Source organism: Choloepus didactylus, chromosome 17, assembly GCF_015220235.1.
Source record: "Choloepus didactylus isolate mChoDid1 chromosome 17, mChoDid1.pri, whole genome shotgun sequence".
NCBI classification, from domain to species: domain Eukaryota; kingdom Metazoa; phylum Chordata; class Mammalia; order Pilosa; family Megalonychidae; genus Choloepus; species Choloepus didactylus.
Window position 1 is genome coordinate 27356274 of NC_051323.1, and position 20150 is coordinate 27376423.

The 20150-nt window shown below is 44.9% G+C and overlaps 1 long non-coding RNA gene across 1 annotated transcript in view; it reads left to right on the plus strand.

The window, feature by feature from the left end:
* The window catches only part of LOC119512578, a 50786-nt gene that overhangs the window by 29118 nt on the left and 1518 nt on the right, over nucleotides 1–20150 (plus strand). The window contains exons 2-3 of the long non-coding RNA XR_005212407.1: nucleotides 18294–18438; nucleotides 19405–19569. This is a non-coding gene — a long non-coding RNA (uncharacterized LOC119512578). The remainder of the gene's footprint in view (nucleotides 1–18293; nucleotides 18439–19404; nucleotides 19570–20150) is intronic.

Consider the following 20150-nt stretch of genomic DNA (forward strand, 5'->3'; position numbering starts at 1 on the left):
CTGCACATGTGTGAGAGACCAGCCACGAGAGCACCCACCTCCCCCAAAGCACGTGGGAGCCTCGAAGGAGCTGGAGCCTGAGTCTGTGACCTTGGGAGGTCGGTGAGAGGCAGCCTGCACCCTCACAGCATAAGGCAATGAAAAGATTTGGTTCTATTTGGAAGGAGAGGTCAGGTGATGAATAGAACTAAAATACACAGAAAGACAAAATCCTCCAGACTTTCCCTGGTAGCCTGCAATGTCTTCTCTCCACTGGCCAAGAACTGAACAGGTCTCACAAGGAGTCCTTAAATTAAGGTGAACCCCACTTTAAGGATTCCCAGACCTATAAATTGAGCAGCAAGTGATCTGAATTCAAAATGATTCGTAGAGTTTTTCTACACAGTGGCCTCTGTATGGAAGTGTTTGCTGATGGCATGACTACACATCCAATCACCCAGCCAGAAATTTCAAGTCCTTCAAAAAATGTTGCCTCATCTCTCACAGCCAATCCAAATAATCATAAGTTCTTATAGTGCAACCTTATAATCATCTCCTTAATTTATTCCTTCTTCTTCATCTCCATGACTCTTCTCCAAAGTCTTGCATCATTGCTTCCAGGATCCAAAATTATGACTACCATTTATTAACATTCACTCTATGTCAGGAATTATGTTAGGCACTTTATATACATTTTGTCATTTAATTGCAGAACCTTCCTGAGAGGTAGATACTTTCATCTCCATTCTGCCAATGAGGGCAGGGAGGCTCTGAGAGTTTAGAAACCTTGCCAGATCATAAAGCTCATAAATGGCAAAGGTGGGGTTCAAACCTGGATCTGTCAATGCCAAAGTCTACACTCTTCACTGTGACACTCTAATTGTCACTTGATCCTGCCATAGACAGATCCTCTGCTAATGACATGTGCCCTCTCCTCTGCTGATGACATGATGCTATGGTGGAGAACTAGAAGTGTTTTCAAGAGGCAGTTGCTCCTGCTTTTCAACTATTGCCAGAGGGAAGGGCTCCTGAACCATTTTGAAAGCATGATAATCATTTTGACAGAAATCTGTGAAATTTAATCAATGTCTGTCCAACCATATTATACAATAGGTCAAATTGTTCAGTTCCTTATGGGTGCATTTTCCACCTAATTTATCCTTGCAGGATCATTCATTCATTCACTGGTGTTTACAGAGCACCTGTAATTGCCAGGTACCCCTCTAAGTGCCAGAGATAGGGCTGTGAACAAGAACAAAAAGTTCCTGTCCCCATGAAGCTTACAGTCTGGTAGAAGAAATAGACAGGGAGCAAACAGACAAAGTGATGAACAACTTAGATGCAAAAAGTGCTATGAAGGGCATGAAAAAGGTGTTATCATAGAGAATAACAGGGGCAGGGGGGCATTTCAATTTCACTTGAGACATGAAGAGTAAGGAGGAGACAGTCATGCAACTTGCTAGCAGGAAGGAACTTTTAGGCAGAAAAAAATCACATATTCAAAGTCTCTGAGCTGTAAAAGGGCTTAGATTGTCCCAGGAACTGAAAGAAGTTGAAGCAATGGCAGTGTGGTGACTGAGAGGAGCATGTGATGATATTGACGAGGTAGACTGGAGCTACATCGAAAGGTCCAGGAGCTGCGATTTTGTTCTAAGTGCGATAGGAAGGCACAGAAGTGTTTGAAACAGAGGAGTGGCCTGATAAGATTTATGTTTTAAAAAATTCACTCCAGATTCTGTGTGGAGAGCGGATTGGAGAAAGGGCAAGAATGAAAGTGAGAAGACCACTTAAAAGGCTTTTGCAGCCCTTTTTACTCTTGTAGTGGTCCAAGTGAGAGAACATGGGGCTTGGTTGAGCATGGGGCTGTGAAGATGAAGAGGTATAGGTAGATTTGAGATAAACTCCTATGGAAGAATTGACAGATGGATTGAAAAAAAAAAAAGAGTAAAGAAGAGGGAAGAATTAAAGGTGACCCCTAGATTTCTGGCTTATGCAAGTGGGTGGATGGTGGTGCCATTTACTGAGAAGAGGATGTGTGGGGACAGCAGATTTAGAAAGATAAGTCAATGCCCATTAGATATCTGAGTGGAAATGTAGAGTAGGCAGATGGATGTGATAAGTCTGAAGATCAGGGGAAAAAAGTAAGAGCTGGAGACATAAAGTTGGTGGTTCTATGCGTATCAGTGGTACTGAAAGCCAAGGGAGTGAATGAGCTTACTTAAGGAGAAAGAAGGGGAAGAAGAGCTGAGGGCTTGGAGGATGCCAACATTTAGGTATCTGGCAAAGGAGGAAGAGTCAGGAAAAGAGACTGAAGAGCAGCCAGTAAGGGAAGAGGAAAACCAGGAGTCTATTGTGTCAGTCAAGAGAAAAGGCTTAAAGAATGAAGAAATGGTAAACTGCACCAAATGCCGTTGAACAGCTGAGTGAGATGAAGGTGGGAAAATGTCCCATGGATTTGCCATAGGGTGGTGGAGCTGAGCTAAAATGAAGTGGATTAGGAGTGTATGGAGGTAAGCGGGGACAGTGTGTAAATATCTCTGCCTAGAAATTTGGTTGTGAAGAGGAGCAGAGGAGCAAGGCAACAGCTGGAAGGGCTGAGGAGCCAGGGCAGCTAAGAGTGAGGGAGAAACAGGTATTGTGGGAGAGAGAAGGGAAAGATCTTGGGCACCTGGAGAGACTGGGCGTTGGCGGGAGGAGGGATCCTTCTTCCACTCCAGTAGCATGGAGGGAGATACTGGTAAGTTTAGGCTCCATCTGATGCCTTCCATTTTCTCAGTGCAGCAGGAGGCCTGGTCATGAGCTGAAAGGGGGAGAGAAGAGGGAGTTGGTGAGAAAAGAGGTGAAGCCAGGAAAAAGCCGGCTTATGGAGTGGCGTGTTAGTCTGGGTCCTCAAGAAGCAGATGCCAAGATGGAAATAAAAGTGCAAGAATTTTATTAGTGGAAACACCTGTGTGAATATGGGAAGGGAGCCAGAAGAGGTTGGGAGAGTGTCAACGAGTGATGGAAGTTTGATGCTGAGTGAAGGGGACAGGGAGAGAAAGTTGGGTGGCAGCATCCTAGAATGCTGTGAGGTCTAGGGAAGGAACCAGTGGGGAGTCCGAAGGCAAAGCTGTGAGAGGACTCTTGGGTCTCCCAGCAGTGAGCCTGCCATGGTATGGCTGGTACACTCAGCCTTTGGCTGGAAGCAGCAGTGGGGAGCATGGCTTAGGGCCAAAACAGTGGATTTCAGAGCACAGATGTTGGGGCCCCTGGTCAATTACACTCTCTGTGGTTGAAGGTCTGTGAAGCACGTTCCCATGGCTGTCAGAAGTGGCAAAGTGAGCTTACTAAGATTTTCATAGTCATGTTGCCAGGCAATGTTGGGCACCCATTACAAGTCAGTGATTATGAATTTAAAGTGAAAGCCATCTTTCCTTGGAAGCTGTGATGCTTGAATTTAAGCACTTCATGAATCCACGATTGAGCTCTGTGGTTCTGGTGGACAATTAGTAACTCCCAATATGAACGAATTTCAGGCCAACAGCAATGTGGCTGATATTCTATCTGGTGAAATTCTGAGAACTTGCCTTGTCATTTCTTGTGTTCTAGATTGGATTTGAAGTTTTTTTATTTTATTTTATTTTATTTTTGAGAAAAAGTGTGTTCCTTCTACAGTAGTGCCTCAGTCCACCTTTGGACAAAGATGTGTGAGTCGTCCATCTGCTCGGGTGAGCGTCCACAATCAGGACCCTCAATTTTCATAGCAGGTTGCCAAAAGGTAGCTTCTGACAAACTGATTTTTATCAACATAATTTTCCTAATGCAGCAAATTTAGAAACTACACTGTAGCAGACCCTGCCTATGATCTACACATATCCCCTCACCTCACCAAGAGGTGACCTGCAGCTTTTGTGGACGGTTCCCTTACATGTTGGTTGCTTCCTTTCTCAAGCACCTGCATCCTTTCTTGAGGACTTTCTCTGCCTGCAGCAGCTTGCTTGGCCTGCAGACGGGGCAGGCAGAGAGTGCCAGGGAGGTAAGGCCCCCACAGGTGGGAGAGGAGTGTGCGCGGGTAAACATTCCAGCTATCCTGACCCCTCATGGGATGTTCTGAGGTATGTTCCTTAGAGTCTCTTAGAGGTTCTGCAGCAGGAGTTAGTTCCAGTAGCTCACAGTGGTAACCACTTATCAATGCTGTCCTTACTTTCTTCCTTTCCATGATGATCCCAGTGCCATACCTCTGCTTCCTGGGATTATCCCCCAAACAAACTACTTGCACCCAAATCCTTGTATCAGCAGTTAGGAGAACCCAAACTAAGATAAACCCAAAGCACTAGAATCCCACCACATAGAGATACACAGTTGACATTTTGTATCCTTCTGCTCTTCCTTATGTGTGTGTGTGTATATATATATATATGTATGTATTTTTTCCCACTCAGAGGTAACCAGTTAATATTTTATGTCCTTTCTTTTTACCTAAATGTGTCATGCTATACATCATATGTTGATACTGATTTTTTAAAATTGAGTTATGGTACTATAAACATTTCTCAGCTCATGAAAATATAGACAATAATTGTTAATGACCATCTAATATTTCTTTGGCTATGTGCTAGGTTGATTTTTAAGATTACTGCTGTGCCTTTGATCATAGAAAATTATTTTACACTGGCTAGGCTCTTTCCAAAGAATAAAACTTCTTCTAAGTCTTGCAATACAACTTTAAGCAAACAGTTATGGAAGATTACTTGAAGGATATTCAGTCTACACTTTAGATAAAGTAGATCTTATTCCCAGATCTGAATTAAGTAAGCCCATTACCATGAGTTTGATGTATTTGACGTTATTCCTTCAGTTCACCTCAGAGAACTGCTTTACCTGAATGGAGCTTCGGGATTTCACCCACAGGAACTCTATGGAAATAGCTATTGAAAAGTTACTGTTGTACAGATGGCCGACAAGCTGTTGAGGACATGGTGAAGCTTCCCTTTTGTGAGGACTCAGAGGAAAGAGTTTGCTCAAGCCTCAGACCAAGCAGAAGGAGAGCCATTACTGAGTAACTGATACTTTTTTATCTTTTGTACAATGCTAGTTTTGTAGCTTTCACATTTTCATTTTTGCTTTGTTTCATAGAAAGCTCAGCACCTAACTGATATCCCACTTTTGGCAATTATATAAGATCAGTGTGAATGGCTGCCCACTAACTTTCCTTCTAGGTCAAACCTTTTCTTTTATCTTTCCTTATACCTGATTTTGTGTGCAAATATTAAAAATCTTACATTGTGTAGATTTTGTAAGTCACTTCAAAAAATATTTAAAGGTATGGGATATGGGGTATGTCTATGACTTCCCTTTCAGAATCACTCCTTCCCCTCCTTGTGTGGGGTGTCAGGGACTGCACTTCAGGTCTTTTGTTTTATTCTTGTGGGGGTGTGTTAGTGGTGGGCAGCGCTGACCTGGACTATTGACTCAGTCCAGGTCAGGTTTGGGTGGGATCTAGCTGTCTCAGGGCCCAGGTGGGCCCCCTTCTGCAGTGTGCCCACCAGCCGCAGCAGCCAGCTACTGAGGACGCCTCACCCCACAGAGATGATGCCCACAGCTTCTGCCCAGGCCTTGAAATCCTCTCGTGGGAAGACAAGGAAGGAGCTGCATGTGGGAACATCATTTTTGCACGGCCCCTGGTGCTCTCCACCCAAGGTGCTGCCCCTGCTGGGCCTGTGTCTCCAGTCTCCACTCCCCCATCCTGGGCTCTGTGTTGGGGGAGGGGAGGGGAGGGGAGGCCCTCCACCGAGGTCACCTGCCAGCCCCCTCCTGAAGTTCCTGTTCTCTTCTGAATCCTCTTCACTTCCCTCAGAGCCTCACCGGTTGATGCTCAAGAGCATCATTTGGAAGCAGGGGGAAAAAAACCAACCAAATATTGACTGTGTTTTTCTCCTTGTATTTCTGTTAAAAGAATCCTGGCTCTCCCAGGCAATATGTGGGTCTCTGGTTAAGGGAGAGGAAGTAGAGGAAGAAAAGCATGGTAAAGCATTTTGGAACTTTGAGTAGAAAGTGAGATCTGGTAGTTTTGTACAGCTTAGTGTGAAATTCCAATACATCCCAAAGTAATTTGGGCAGAGAATGAGGATATATTTGCAGGGAACCCTGGGGAACTTGGGAAGAATGTGGAAATCTTGGACTTCCCCACCTGGGTTGTTACTGGTGTTCTCGCAAACATTGAGGTCTGACAGTTTGGTAGTATGAGCCCTCAGTCTTGGGAATTGCCCTTGTGAAGCTTGTTACTGCAAAGGAGAGGCTGAGCCTACTTATAATTGTGCCTAAGAGTCCCCCCACCCCCACCCCGAGAACCTGTTTGTTGCTAAGATGTGGCCTTTCTCTCTCTAAGCCCATGTGGCAGGTGACCTCACTGCCCTTCCCCCTACATGGGACTTGATTCCCAGGGGAGTAAATCTCCCTAGCAATGTGGGACATGACTCCTGGGGATGAGCCTTGATCTGGCATCATGGGATCGAGAAAATCTTCTTGACCAAAAGGGGGAAGTGAAATGAAACAAAGTTCAGTGGCTGAGAGATTTCAAATGAAGTCGAGAGGTCACTCTGGAGGACTTCTTATGCACTATATAGATATCCCTTTTTTATAGTTTTTAGTGTATTGGAATAGCTAGAAGAAAATACCTGAAACTGTCAAACTACAACCCAGTAGCCTTGATTCTTGAAGATGATTGCATAACTATGTAGCTTACAGGGGTAACTATGTGATTGTGAAAACCTCGTGGCTCACACTCCCTTTGTCCAGTGTATGGACATATGAGCAGAAAAATGGGGACAAAAACTAAATGAAAAATAGTGTGAGATGGAGGGGATGGAATGTTTTGGGTGTTCTTTTTTTACTTTAATTTTAATTTTAATTTAATTTAATTTAATTTTTTGAGTAAGAAAAATGTTCAAAAGTTGATTCTGGTTATGAATGCACAACTATATGATGGTACTGTGAATAGTTGATTGTACACTGTGGATGGTTGTAGGGGGTGTGAATATATCTCAATAAAACTTTTTAAAAAAAGAATATGCATTTAAAGAATGTATATATTTAGAATATTAAGTATTTAAATTTATTTTATTGGTTTCTATATCTTTATATAATATAGATGTGTGTTATACATCTGTTTGTATGTGTATTTCTCCTAGATCTGCCCATGTCATGCCCAGCTTTAAAAACCTTTCACAGTTCCTTATTGCTTACATAGGATGAAGTCCAAATTCCCCGGCACAGCCACCACTCCCTCTGCCCTCTCCGCCCCCTTCCTGTCCCCAGCTGCCCTCCAACCAGGCCCCTCCCCGACCCCACACTTCAGGCTCCAGCCGGGGCCTCCTCATTGTCCCTCTCGTGCACCTTGTCCTCTCCCACCTCCCTGCCTTTGCATAGGCTGTTCACCCTCCACCCCCAACCCCCATTTGCCTGCCTTGGAACCTTCTAATCATTCGTCTTGAGCTAACTTGCTATCCCTTCCGAGTTTAGCCCTTTTGAGTCCCAGCACTGAATGAGCCCCCGAGGACTCCCTGGGAGTGTCAGGTGTGCCTCCCACCTGCCCCAAGCACCCTGCTCACGGGTCCCTCCAGGAGGGCCCTCAGCAGGTGTGTGCTGTTCAGGGGGACACCTGCCCCTCCATCACACCGCAGGGCAGGACCCACGCCTCTCCTCCACATGTGTATTTTCAGCACCCTGCATGGAGCCTGGCACATGGGCACCACCCAGCATATGTGCATTGAAGGAATGAATGTGTATGGGTCACTATTCACACACAGAGAAGCTGGAAGCAAAGACACTGAAAGCAAAATGTTGGAGGCATTGCCCAAGAAACAATAATCAGGAACTGCCATCGAGCACCCCTCCCCACAGCTGACTAGTTCATTGAGGAGAACGGAATTTCTTTTGCAAAGACATCACCACAGTTCTTGAGAGGAAGTGGTTGTTCCTTTTTGGGTCCTCCAGCACTGTTGCTGTGGGTGCTGGGTGGTTATAATGGTCTCGCTGCTCCTGTAACAACTAGAATAGCAGTGACAAGCAGGAAGACCAACAGCCCGTTTCCCAGCCCGCGGTTCCCCCTGAGGGTGGCCCTGCCAGCTGCTCCCACCCATGAGGAGAGGGATGTGCTGCTGCTGGGTCCGACGGCCCACTTCTTTCCCCTTTGCGGATCTGCTCCAGTGGAAAATCCAAACCCACGTTTCTGATTTCCCACTCCCATTAGCTGTCACCCTTGGCTCCCAGATTGTAAGATCTGGGCTTCTCAACCAGGCCCTGTGAGGCCTGGATGACCCTTTGAGACTGTGACGGGGTCAAAGGATATTGTCATTCCCCTGGACTGACCAGCCTTCTGATTACTCTCTTTGTAATCATATTTCCAATAACTTCCCATTCTTTCCTTCCTTTTATTAAATTCCTAACATCCATAATACATAAGATCCACAGGAGCAGGTATTTTTTACCTGTTTTGTCTTCTGCCATATTGTCAGCACCCAGAACAGAGGTTGTTACGAAGTAGATACATTGTTGGACAGAAAATGAATGAGTGAGTGAATGAATGAATGAATGAAGGTATGAATGAATGACACCTTCTACACAAAGAAGGAAATGAAACAAATGAAGACTGTATACACTCCTTCAGTTGGTTTTCCAATTGGAAACTTCTCCAGTGGTCTGTGATGGTCTCTCTCGGGCCCTGTCTGCGGGGGGGTCTGATGAGCCTGAGGCGGGTAGGACAGCGCCGCGGGGGGGAGGGAAAGGGGAGGCTGAGCCCAGACGGGGCTTAGGGGAGCCTCACTGCCCAGTGGAATGTCCTCTGGCAGCTTCCCCTGCTGGCCGCGAGCCCAGAGCCTGCCCTTGCCCTGCAGCCGGAAGCTGGCTCCAAACTCAAGAACAGTAGAGGGAAGAGGGCCAGGGCCAGGGGTCAGGGAGGGGGTGAAGTGTGAGGAGCCGGGGCTCTGCGCTGCTCCTGGTTTTAAACAATTTTGCTTAGACACAGAAACGAAGCTCCCTGGAAAATGGGAGGGCCCTGGCAGCCCTCCCGGCCTCTGGAACAGCAAGTTCCTGCCGACTTGTGACGGAAGCAGGGGGAGCTGCAGGGAGAGAGGAGGGCGCTGGGAGAAGTCGGCACAACCCAGCAACATTTTTCCTGGTTAAAAACTTCGTTCTGATGCAAACATGTTTCTGAAAATCAGGAGGGTTTTTACTCTTCTAGGCTGTTGTGCACATGGCTCACCCACTTCCTCTGAGTGCAATTAATTCCGGTGTGTGTTTGTTTTCAAAGAAAGAATATTACAAACTGTCCATGGTCACTGCCTGACAACACTCTGGAAGAATGGGATGGACAAATCAGCTACCTGCTTGCATTTCCTAGGACTGTCTCTCCTCGGACAGGGCTGGGTAACTCACTTTTTCTCATAGGAAGCTTCTTTCAGCTCGTTAGAGCCAGAGGATCCATAAGGGCCTCTTAAGGGCTTTTGAAGCATTGGGCTGGAAGGGGTGAAGGATCTGGATGTGGAGAAAATCTGCTCTGGTGAACTGACTGTCAAGGTGAACTCAAGGAAGGAGGGTCTAAGGGAGGACCTAGGGGCCTTGCGGAGGAGGGGAAGTAGTTCCCTGTTACTGACTACAAAATGTCTAAGGTAATGTGGTCCAAACGAGATGGAGAGTGGATAAACAGACCTTCAGTCTACAACAACTCACTGTACTTTCCAGTGCATTCACTGACAGCTGTCCCCAGGGGTTCATGGCATTCCACAATTTCTGATCTCAGAGCTTGCCTTGGCCCCAGAACCAAAGGCATCCCCTCGTCTCAGGAAGTGGATTGTGAATCTGGGAGACCTGGGAAGCCCACCCGGAGAGCCTGTGTAGGGGAGGGGAAGGAGAGGGGCAAAATGAATGCTTTTTAAAGCCACCCCCTTCAGAAGGTTTTCTGAGAAGGGTGGATCATCTGCACTGCTGTAGGAACTCTCACGTGTTGCGGTGGGAGGGTGAATTGGCACAACCATTTGGGAGAACTTACTGCATTATATAGGAAAGTTGAAGCTGTGCAAAACCTACAACCTGGCAATTCCATTGCTACTTACATATCCTAGAGCAGTAGTTCTCAAACCTTTTGGTCTCAGGACCTCTTTACACTCCTAAATAATATTGAAGATCCCAAATAACTTTTGTTTGGGTGAGTTCTATCAAGCAACATCTACCATATAGGAAATTAAAACTGAGAACTAAAATTATTAATTCATTTATAAGTAACAGTTATAACCCATTATATATTAACAAAAATAATGCAGGTTTATGAAAAATAACTATATTTTCCAAAACAGAAAAAATAGTGAAAAAAAGTGGCATTGTTTTATACATCTGCAAATATGGTTTAATAGAAGTCAGCTGAATCTCATATCTGCTTCTGCATTAGTCTGTTGTGATATCGTTATCATATAGCTGCTGGAAAACTCTACTGTTGACCTATGAAAGAATAAGAGTGAAAATATAATTAACATATTATTATTATTATTATTATGGAATAGTTTTGACCTCACAGATCCCCCAGAAAGGGTCTCAGGGATCCCCAGGGGTCCCCAGACCACACTTGGAGAACTGCCAACCTAGAGAAAAGTTTACACTTATAACCCAGCAGATGTGTACAAGTATGTTTAGGACAGTGTTATTTATAACAATAAAAAAAGCACCAGAATGTTTTTGAATAGTAGAATGGATAATAAATTGTGGTGTATTCATACTATAGATGAATCTCATAATACTTAAAAAAACAATAAAATGTGATTTCATATTTATAAAGTTCAAAAAAATACAAAACAATACATCATTTAGGAACATAAATATATATTAAAACCATAATGGAAAGCGAGAATAGTGGTTACCTCTGAAGGCAAGGGAAGGGACTACCACTGTGGAGGAATGTATGTAAAGTTTCATAGATACTTCTGTTCCAGTTATGATGAGCTAGTTATGCTGCAGTAACAAACAACCTGGGAAATCTCAGTGGTTTAAACATGATAAAGGTTCTTTGTGAATCACCTAATAGGGCCTCCAGCGATTGGTATGTCTCCAGTAAGTGTGCCCGTGAGGGGTGGTGGGAGGAAAGCAGCGAATTGTGTACAGGGTGTTGAAAGTGACCACCTGGAGTGGCACCTGTTGCTTCTGCTTGCATTCTATTGGTCAGAGCAAGTCACGTGGCAGAGTGACATGGGGTGGGGGTGGAGCAGGGAAGTGCAGTCCTACCCTGCACCCAGGAAGGAGGCTGAGATATTAGGGGCCACTTGGTAAGTTGAATGGTGGATACCTAGGCATTTGTTTATTATTATTGATGCCACATATGTGCTACACTATTTGTGCTATATAGTCTTTTGTAGGTATAAAATATTGCAAGGAAGGAAGGAAGGGATTGGGGGAAGGAAAGGAAAAAAAGAGTAAATAGGTGCCTGGCCCTTAGTTCTGCTGAACAAATTTGTGTGTTTGGATAAAACCATGTGGCCCCAAACAGGGGAAAGTGAGAGCTGAATTGAGAAGCATTTGGAATTCCTGGAGCAGTGGGCTTTAACCTGGGGTGAACATATGTATTCTCAAGATTTTCTAAAAGTTTGCAGTGCAGATAACATGCTCAACGTCCAAGTGTCCTCCTTACTCTTTCCCCTTGAATTGTCAGGAAGACAATGCTTCCATTTGGGGCTGGTTCTCTTCCCCCCCGCCCTTCATAAATGTCCTTTTCCCATTTTTCAAAAGAAAGGGTAGTCCACCCTTACTCTTCTTCGTTGTAAATCCCAGAGGTCCAATCAAAGAGACAATTTAAGTAATTGGTTTGCGCTGAGAAAGTAAATTAATTAACAAGTGGGTTACAAATCCTTTTGTAAATCAGGTTTTATCTGATTTTTAAAAACCAAATTAAAAGAGAAACTAAGGAACATTTATTAATATCAGATGATAGATCACTAAAAATAATCTTATGATTATTTGTGATTTTTGGGTATCACTCTGAAAGAGTTCAAAGAATCAAATAACACCATTGTAATACAACCCCTCTATTCTCATATACTTATTTATATGAGCAAGTTTTCTTGCCACTTATGTTTTTAAAAGAGAAAATTATACATAGAATTGATGCTGAAATCTGTCTCATTCTAGACATTCTGGAGATAGTAATAGTTACCATGGATACATAACCAAAAAAGTTCAAATATCTCAGAAAGAATGGCATCTGATAAAATTTTTTCTGTAATAATATCTCATGAAAATATGTAATAATGTATAATGCATTTATGTTGTTTTGGCCAATTGTTTGTTATGACTAATTGTAATGATAACTCAGTCCAGAAGAAAATCTTTTAATATCATAGACCAGTGCTATCCATGATGATCAATACAGTAGCCCCAAGTCACAGAAATGTGGCTAGTGTGATTGAGGAGCTGTTTTAAATAATTTTAATTTAAATAGCCGTATGTGATTAGTGGCTGCCATATTGGACAGTGCAACTTTAAAGCTTTTTGATCACAGAAATGGTAAAAAATAAATAAATTTGAACTTACATACATTTTTTGTAGGGAAATATGATCACAAGAGGTTGTAATCGTAAGTGTATATTATGTTAAGGTAAAGCTCTGTAGGGGAAGAAGAAATACAAATTCAAGGAGAAAAAAGGAATGATTGAAAGTTTCTGACTGCTAAAGAAGAGTTTCTTCATGGTATTTTTAAGAAAGATGATGGAAGATATCAAATTGTTATGATATTTAATTTCTATTTGGATACATTTAAATGAATGACATAATAGTTCATTGTAAAATGTCAATATTTACAGGGGAATTTAATCTTTTGCAGCTATTTAAACCTCATGAAAAAAACAATGAAAATTAACTTTCATTAATGAAACAAAGAAAATTAAATGTAACGAAAATATTTAGAGGCTGACACAAAAATGTGTGAGGGAATGCAGAATATTTCAAAAACCTTTTAGAAGATCCACCAGCAAAATGCTTGAAGACCCCTGAAGCGAATGACATTTATTGTGCCTTTCAACCCTTTGGATTTAGTGGATATGGAGGTATTGTGTGGGCACTGTAGCCTAGAAAAATATCCCCAAATATAAAGGTTTACTTACCATCAAGTGTCCTAGCAAAAACACAAAATCAAAACAAACAAGCAAGCAAACAAAACAAAAAAAAACACAACTCCCCCTTACACATGCATACATACATACACACACACACACACACACACCAGACAGACCCCTACCCCTCACTGGTGATTCTGGTACAGGCGGTTCACGAACCACACTTCTGAGAGCCACTGACCTGGTGACTATGTGGCGTGGTCTGGCCAGTGAGAAATCTCTGGAGGTGGGGGTGGCCTCAGGCCCATTAATGATCAAAGTTTCCATTTTCAGTTGTTTGCATTGCTGCAGAGTAAATCCCTTTGGCCCGAGCAGCCTTGACAGAGTCTGCTGCCCTCAGAAGGCCTTGGGCAGGTGATGGGTTTGGTTTAGGTGGAAATCAAGGCAAGCGCCCAAGTTGCACAGGTGGGTGCAGACCCAGGACAGTGAGTACAGGATGGCGAAGTGACTCACACTGAAAGAATCTGGTGGAAGCTGAAACCAGGAGCCAGAGGCAATCCCGAGAACCCAAGCCCTCTTTCCCACCCTGAAAATATGCAGCCATCCACGGGAGTGGGCCTGCGTTTTGCAATGCATGATGAGCCCAGCTGGGCTCCACTTGTTCCAGTGTGGACTCCCAGTAGTGTGGCTCAACTCCAGGGGTCAGGAACTATAGCTCGACCTGTTCTGAATGGCAGCCAGAGGACAGGAGGGTTAGAGGAGACCGAGCAGGCAGGTCTGTGAATGACCTCCAGTCCCCACAACTGCCTCCCCACTCTGCTGCAAAAGAGAATGTGAAAATATTCCCGTGACCCAGTAAGTGCTCCTCCAACGGTGAGCACCGACAGCCCGAGAAAGGGGCGGGTCATCCTGGCGAGAGTGGAGAGGAGAGCGATTGTCACGTTATGGGAACTGGGATTCCGGGTTGGCGGCTCTGAGTCAGCCTCCCTTTACTGAGTGGGCTGGCTATGGCTGAGCTCTGGCCTCGGGATGGGCTTCCAGGAGGTGGCAGTGGGATCCCGGCGGCCGTGGCACAGCTCTGGCCTCGGGATGGGCTCCCAGGAGGCGGCAGTGGGATCCCGGCAGCCGTGGCACTATTTCAAAGGCTTATCAGCTGGCCTTTGCACAGGGCCCAGGCTGAGGTCGTTGCATAAGAGAATGTGAGAAAATGCCAAGGAGCCCAAACAGCATTCTTTAAATAGGGCTCAGACATAAGCAGGGGGCTAACACCCTCCTTGGCCTTAGTGAAGGAAATACCAGCATTCACCCAGAACTAGAGAAAGAAGCAGACACCTTCTTTCTTGTAGGAAGGTTGAGGATTGACTCCCAGAGACGCCAAGGGCCAGGGGCTGCACTGGAAGGCAGGAGCTGTGTTTGATCTTTTCCTTGGCTGCTCAGGAGTCCTCAGTGCCTGGGGCTACATCACCCAGGGAACGCCAGGGGCAAGCTAAAGAGAGGTGAGGGCCCACAGCAGTGCTGATGGCCTCTGGGGGAGAATTCTGGAGAGTTTATGCTATAGTGAGGGGCAGGGAGGAATTTGTGCATTTAACAAACATTGAATCCCTAAAAAAAAAAAAAAATCTATGAAAAACAATAACTCAACATTTTTTTTTAATGCAGGACTTCTGCCTGCATGACTTATTCCTATGGACGTTCCCACATTTTGACACCACCGTCAAATTTATGTGCAGTTCCTGGCTTCCTGTCCCTTATACCACCTCTTCCTCTCTAGTTTAGGAACATAGGAAAATGCATGAGTTAGAACATTGTGATTGTAGGGTAATGGCTTTAGCTCATCAAAGCAGTAAATTATTTGCAAACATGAGGAATAAAATGAGGTTGCATCTCTTTTACATGTTGCATCAGGCTGGCTCCAGCCTCATCTCCACTACTGCAAGAATGGTCTGCTCTCTTTCCCAAGGTCACTCCCTTGTGAGGAGACCAAGAAGTCTGAGTTCACAGGATGCTTCTTGGAAACCCAAGGGTCAGCCTTGGTTTCTTGGGGGCCGGGGTGGGGTTGGGGGAGGGCAGAGCCTGGAAAGAGAAAGGTCTTCCACAGGCTGTTGCTGAGTTGCTGCTGGTTTGTAATTCCATAGTCCTATTTGAGCCTCTGAGTCTATCCTGGTCATTCTCACCTCCAAGCTGTAGAAGAACTCAGGTATGGCCCTGAGCTCAGACTCCTCTTGTTGATGAACCTGGAGTGTATGGCTATGGGGCCTAGGCTCCCATCACAGCCGGCAGCCCTGGTGCAGTTCCCCCTGACCACTGAATGTTTTTTTCTTCAATTCAGTTTTATTGAGATATATTCACATACTCTACAATCATCCACAGTGCACAATCAATTGCTCACAGTACCATCATACAGCCATGCATCCATCACCCAAATCAACACTTGAACATTTTCATTACTCCAAAGAACAAAAACAAGAACAAAAACAAAAATAGGAATAAAAATACAAGTAAAGAAGGACACCCAAAACATCCCATCCCCCACCCCCCCTATTCTTTATTTAATTTTTGTTCCATTTTTCTACTCAACCATCCACACACTGGGCAGAGGGAGTGTGAGCCACAAGGTTTTGAAAATCACACAGTCACACCGTGTAAACTAAACAGTTGTGGTACACTTGTCTTCAAGAATCAAGGCTACTGGGTTGCAGTGCGACAGTTTCAGGCATTTCCCTCCAGTCATTCCAACACACTAAAGATCACATAAGAATGACCTCCAGAATGACCTCTTGACTCCACCCCGAAACGTCCCAGCCACTGAAGCTTTATTTTGCTTCACTTCTCCTCCCCATTTTGGTCAAGACAACTCCCTCAGTCCCATGTTGCTGGCTCCAAGTTGCTGGCTCCAGGCTCATCTCCGGGAGCCATGTCTCTCGTTGCCAGGGAGACTTATGCCCCTGCGAGTCACACGGGAGGAGGGCAGTGAGTTTACCTGCTGAGTTGACCATTGAACTTTGAGCACAAGTCACAACAATCTCTGGGTCCCTTCAATGCTATGCTCAGCTAAGGGGCTGCCACCCAAACTGGACCACAGAGCTGCTTTCCCCGGCACGCTCTGCCTAGGAGAGCACGTGAGGACAGGCTCCCATGTCTGCCCCTCACAGACCAAGAACCACAGCTCCCTTCTCTGCCTTCCCGCTCTCCAGCCCACACCCAGTTCTTATCACGGAATGGGTGACATGTCTTTGAAGGAGACAAAACTCCTCTGGGTTTCTTGCAATCCACCTCACAGTCAATGAGTCATGACTCAGTCTTTGAGAGCTGCTGAACTTGAAGGTGGGTCCTCAGCCCCAAACCAAGCAAGCCAAGCTCTGAAAATATCCCCCATCTCTTTCTCAGGGGGCCGTGCTACACCCCTCGCTACCATTCTGTGATACCAGCTGTGAATATTACCTGCAGGTTATGTTAGTTAAGGTTCTACCAGCTGCTGTAATGAATCGCAAACCCCAGTTTCCAGGGTTTAAAACATCAGTCAGCGAGAGGCTTTTCTCCACATGGTGATCAGGTGTATGGGCTACTTCCATTGTGCAGCTCTTCGATCCTCGCGCCTGGAAGTCCTCGGCATCTAACTGGTAGATGTAAAGAAGTCACACCCGCTTCTGAATCATCTTGACTTGCAAGTGACACGCATCATTTCTGATCACATTCCATAGGAGAATGTATCACATGGCCCCACCTAGATGCAAAGGGGCTGGGAAAGGCAATCTCTGGCTGGACACCCGCTTCCCAGAAACAATTCAGCCTATAGAAGGCAGTGCACAGTCCGTTTGATAGACAGCTAGCTGTCCTGATCACCCCCTCGCCTTTGTACTTCCTGTTACAGCTACTCACCAGGGCCCAGAAAAAAATGTATTTCTTTTCCCAGAGTTCTTCAATAAAAGCTATCAATACCATTTGTGCAGTCTTTTTCTGTTTTAAAAGCGCTTTTCACATGGTGTAGTGGCTAAAGTTCTGATTCTGGCTCTGTTACTTTCTGGCTGAGTGATATTTGCAGAGCCTAAGCTCTACAACAAATTCAATAAATAGTCATATTAATCTTCACAGCAACATGAGGTAATGAGGTATGCATTATTTTCCCATTTGTACAGATAAGGATATTGAGCCTCAGAGAGATTAAGCAACTTACTCAAATTACCCAGGTCGTAAATGATGATGCCATCTCTCTGACTACACTCCTCTCCCAGGGAACCATCATCACAGGGTTGAAAAGTAACTTTGAAGTCCTTAAAGAAAACCTTAACCCCCCAAACCAAACCCTGCCCTCTGTGAGCGACCTCATCACACTAGAGCTGGTGGTGTGCAGTGTCCTCCTTGAGAACGTGGTGGGGGAGGGAGAAGAAGTCAGGTCACTAGGGAGCCTGTCCTATGTTCCTGGCCCCCGGGGGCTGCCCAGGACCCCCCTTGGAGCACAAAGAATATCTCCCACTGCTGCTGCTGCCAGTTCCCAACAACATTCGTCATCGAGCCCCTCCTGTGTGCTAGACCCCGGGGGAGTAAATAGGAATAAGAAATGGTCCCTCCCCTCCAGAGGGTGCACTGTCCAACCAGTGAGGCTGATGTAAGTGGGCAGCTCCCACACAGCGTGAAGGGTGACATGGAGGGATGTGCAAAGTGTTATGGAATTTGGATGCGGGAGCAATTAATTTCACCTGACACACTGTGGCAAGTCACAACAAGAAGATGCCATCTGAGCTGGGTGTAGACAGCTAAGAGGGGAATGGGGGAGAGCTCTTACGTAGCAGGGACAAGGAAGGCTCAAGAGTGTCAAAGAGTATGGTGTGTTTTGAGGCTAAAGAGAAAGAGGTGAGGGCAATGCATGGGTGGGGACAGGGTGGGGGGGTGAGGCTTGAAGAGTAGACTGGGCAGGGCCAGGGAGAAGGGCCATGATTCTCTGGGTAGAATAAGATTATTGATTAGGGGTGCCAAGCAGAGCCCTCTTTTCCGAGCTTCCTTGAGGTAAGTGAACAATGGGAAACTAAATCAATTAGTCCATGTCGTTCTAACCCCACTCTTCGCAGAGGGCAGGGGCCACCCCAGCCATCCTGGCTTCATCCCTGATGCCACACAAGCAGCCCGCTCTAGATCTAGATCAGACCAGCCAAGCACCTGCCTTTTCCCTGATGATGCTTCCCCCTCCCTCTGTAGGTAGTGAGAGACCCATAATGGGCTTGCACTCCTCTTTTTGGCTTATAGGGTCTGACTAACCCAAACCCCAGGTTGGGTGTCCAGAAGCCAAGGTCTCTGCCTGACCCCTGCAAAGTCAGAATCGAAGCCTAGGGGAACCAGGACTACCGTGGCTTCTCCCCTCTCGGATGGAGTGATCATGCAGAAGAGGCAGGTAAGGAGGGAAAGGAGGCGGGAGAAACCATAGCAGAACGGTCTGCTAGAACCCAGCCCAGCCATCCGTGGCAGGTGCTCACTGGCAGCCACTCACACAGAGCTGGCTCCCTCCTCGCACTGAGATCAGAATGGGATTCTCATGCATGTTTTTCTAAGTACTTTACAAATAGAGGCAGAAAGCAAAGGAATTCTTGACAGTGGTGAGAAAACAGCCACAGCCGCCCTGCCCAAGAAGCACAAGGTGGCTGTGCCCCTTCTCTCCCCAAGACGGGGGTGAGGGGTGGGAGGTGGGGTGGGGCAGGCACACTTGTTGCAGGAAGGCTCTTGGAAGCCCAGGTCCTGGGTTTAAATCCCGCCTCCTCCTCTTTATGTGACTTGGCAGACATTAATCTCTCTAAGCCTCAGCTTCAATATCTGAAAAACAACTCACAGTATTTAAATGCAAGTCTCCTTCCCTTGACTCTGGAGACCATTTGGATTTACAGTGTTGCAGCTTTCATGATCCCAAGGTCCTGGACCACATTTACGAGGCTTCACATGCCCAGAGCTCAGGGATATGAAAGGGAACTTACCCCATAGAAGAAGCTCAAACTGTGGAAGTCCTTTCCTGCGTTTCCTTCAGGCCCCTTGATTTGATGGCATATTCCAACAGAAATGTGGAAAATATCAAAAGGATATTAAGGTTGATCCTTGAGTTTGTCAGGGCTGTTGTATCTCCGGTAGCTGCATGAGATTGTATTTACTTGTGATACATGCTCCCAAGAATTGCTTATGAAAATTTTGTAAATTGGATCATTTTAAATGGTGTAGGGGAGTTCATTGTTTATAATGGCTAAGTGGCAGATGCTTTTTTTTTAATGTTAAAATTTATTGAAATGTATTGACCTTCTAAAATAGTAATCGTGAATAAAACTTCAAGCCTGTAGTGTCTAAATCATATAATACTGTGTTCCATTTATCATAGGAATGACTTCCCCCAAATGTTAATCACAGCTGGATTGAAAGAATATTCGGGAAATGTGGCAATATTGCTTATATAAGCATCCTGCATTATAAGTCTATTGGAGATCCAAAGGGATTTGCCTTTGTGGAATCTGAGACAAAAAAACAAGCATCAAAAGTTATTGAGGTAAGTCCAGATCCTAAGAAAAAGGCAAAAAAAAAATAAAAAATAAAAATTAACCAGATACAGTAACAAAATTTTGCAACCATTTCACTTTCTTAACAATCCACCAGAAAAAGCACCAAGAAAATCTGGAATATTTCCAAAAACAGTGAAAAATAAGCCCATTCCTGTCCAAAGAGTAGCTGTAAGTTAATTATTTAATATTTAAATAAATGAAGGTGAAGTAAAAGGAAGTTATTAAAGTAGAAATTATTGAACCCCGAAAGCCACCATCAAAGAAAAAGAAAAAACAGGAAAGAACTGAAGTGTCCAGATTACCTGAAGGTGGAACAGGAAAAAGGAAGAGAAGTAGCTCTGAAGATGCAGAATGTTTAGCTCTCAGAGCAAAAGTAAAGAAAATAGCTCAGAAAGAAAACATTAAAAAAAAAGCTTTAGAAGTGAAAGAAAACAAAGGTATAACTAAGGTTGGGATTAGGTAAAAAAGGTTGTTTCATGCATTTTGTAGCCAAATGCCTAACTGGATTTTTAATTTGTCAAGATTTAGAATTCTTTACAGAAAAGGAAACTGGAGCTATAAAAGATGG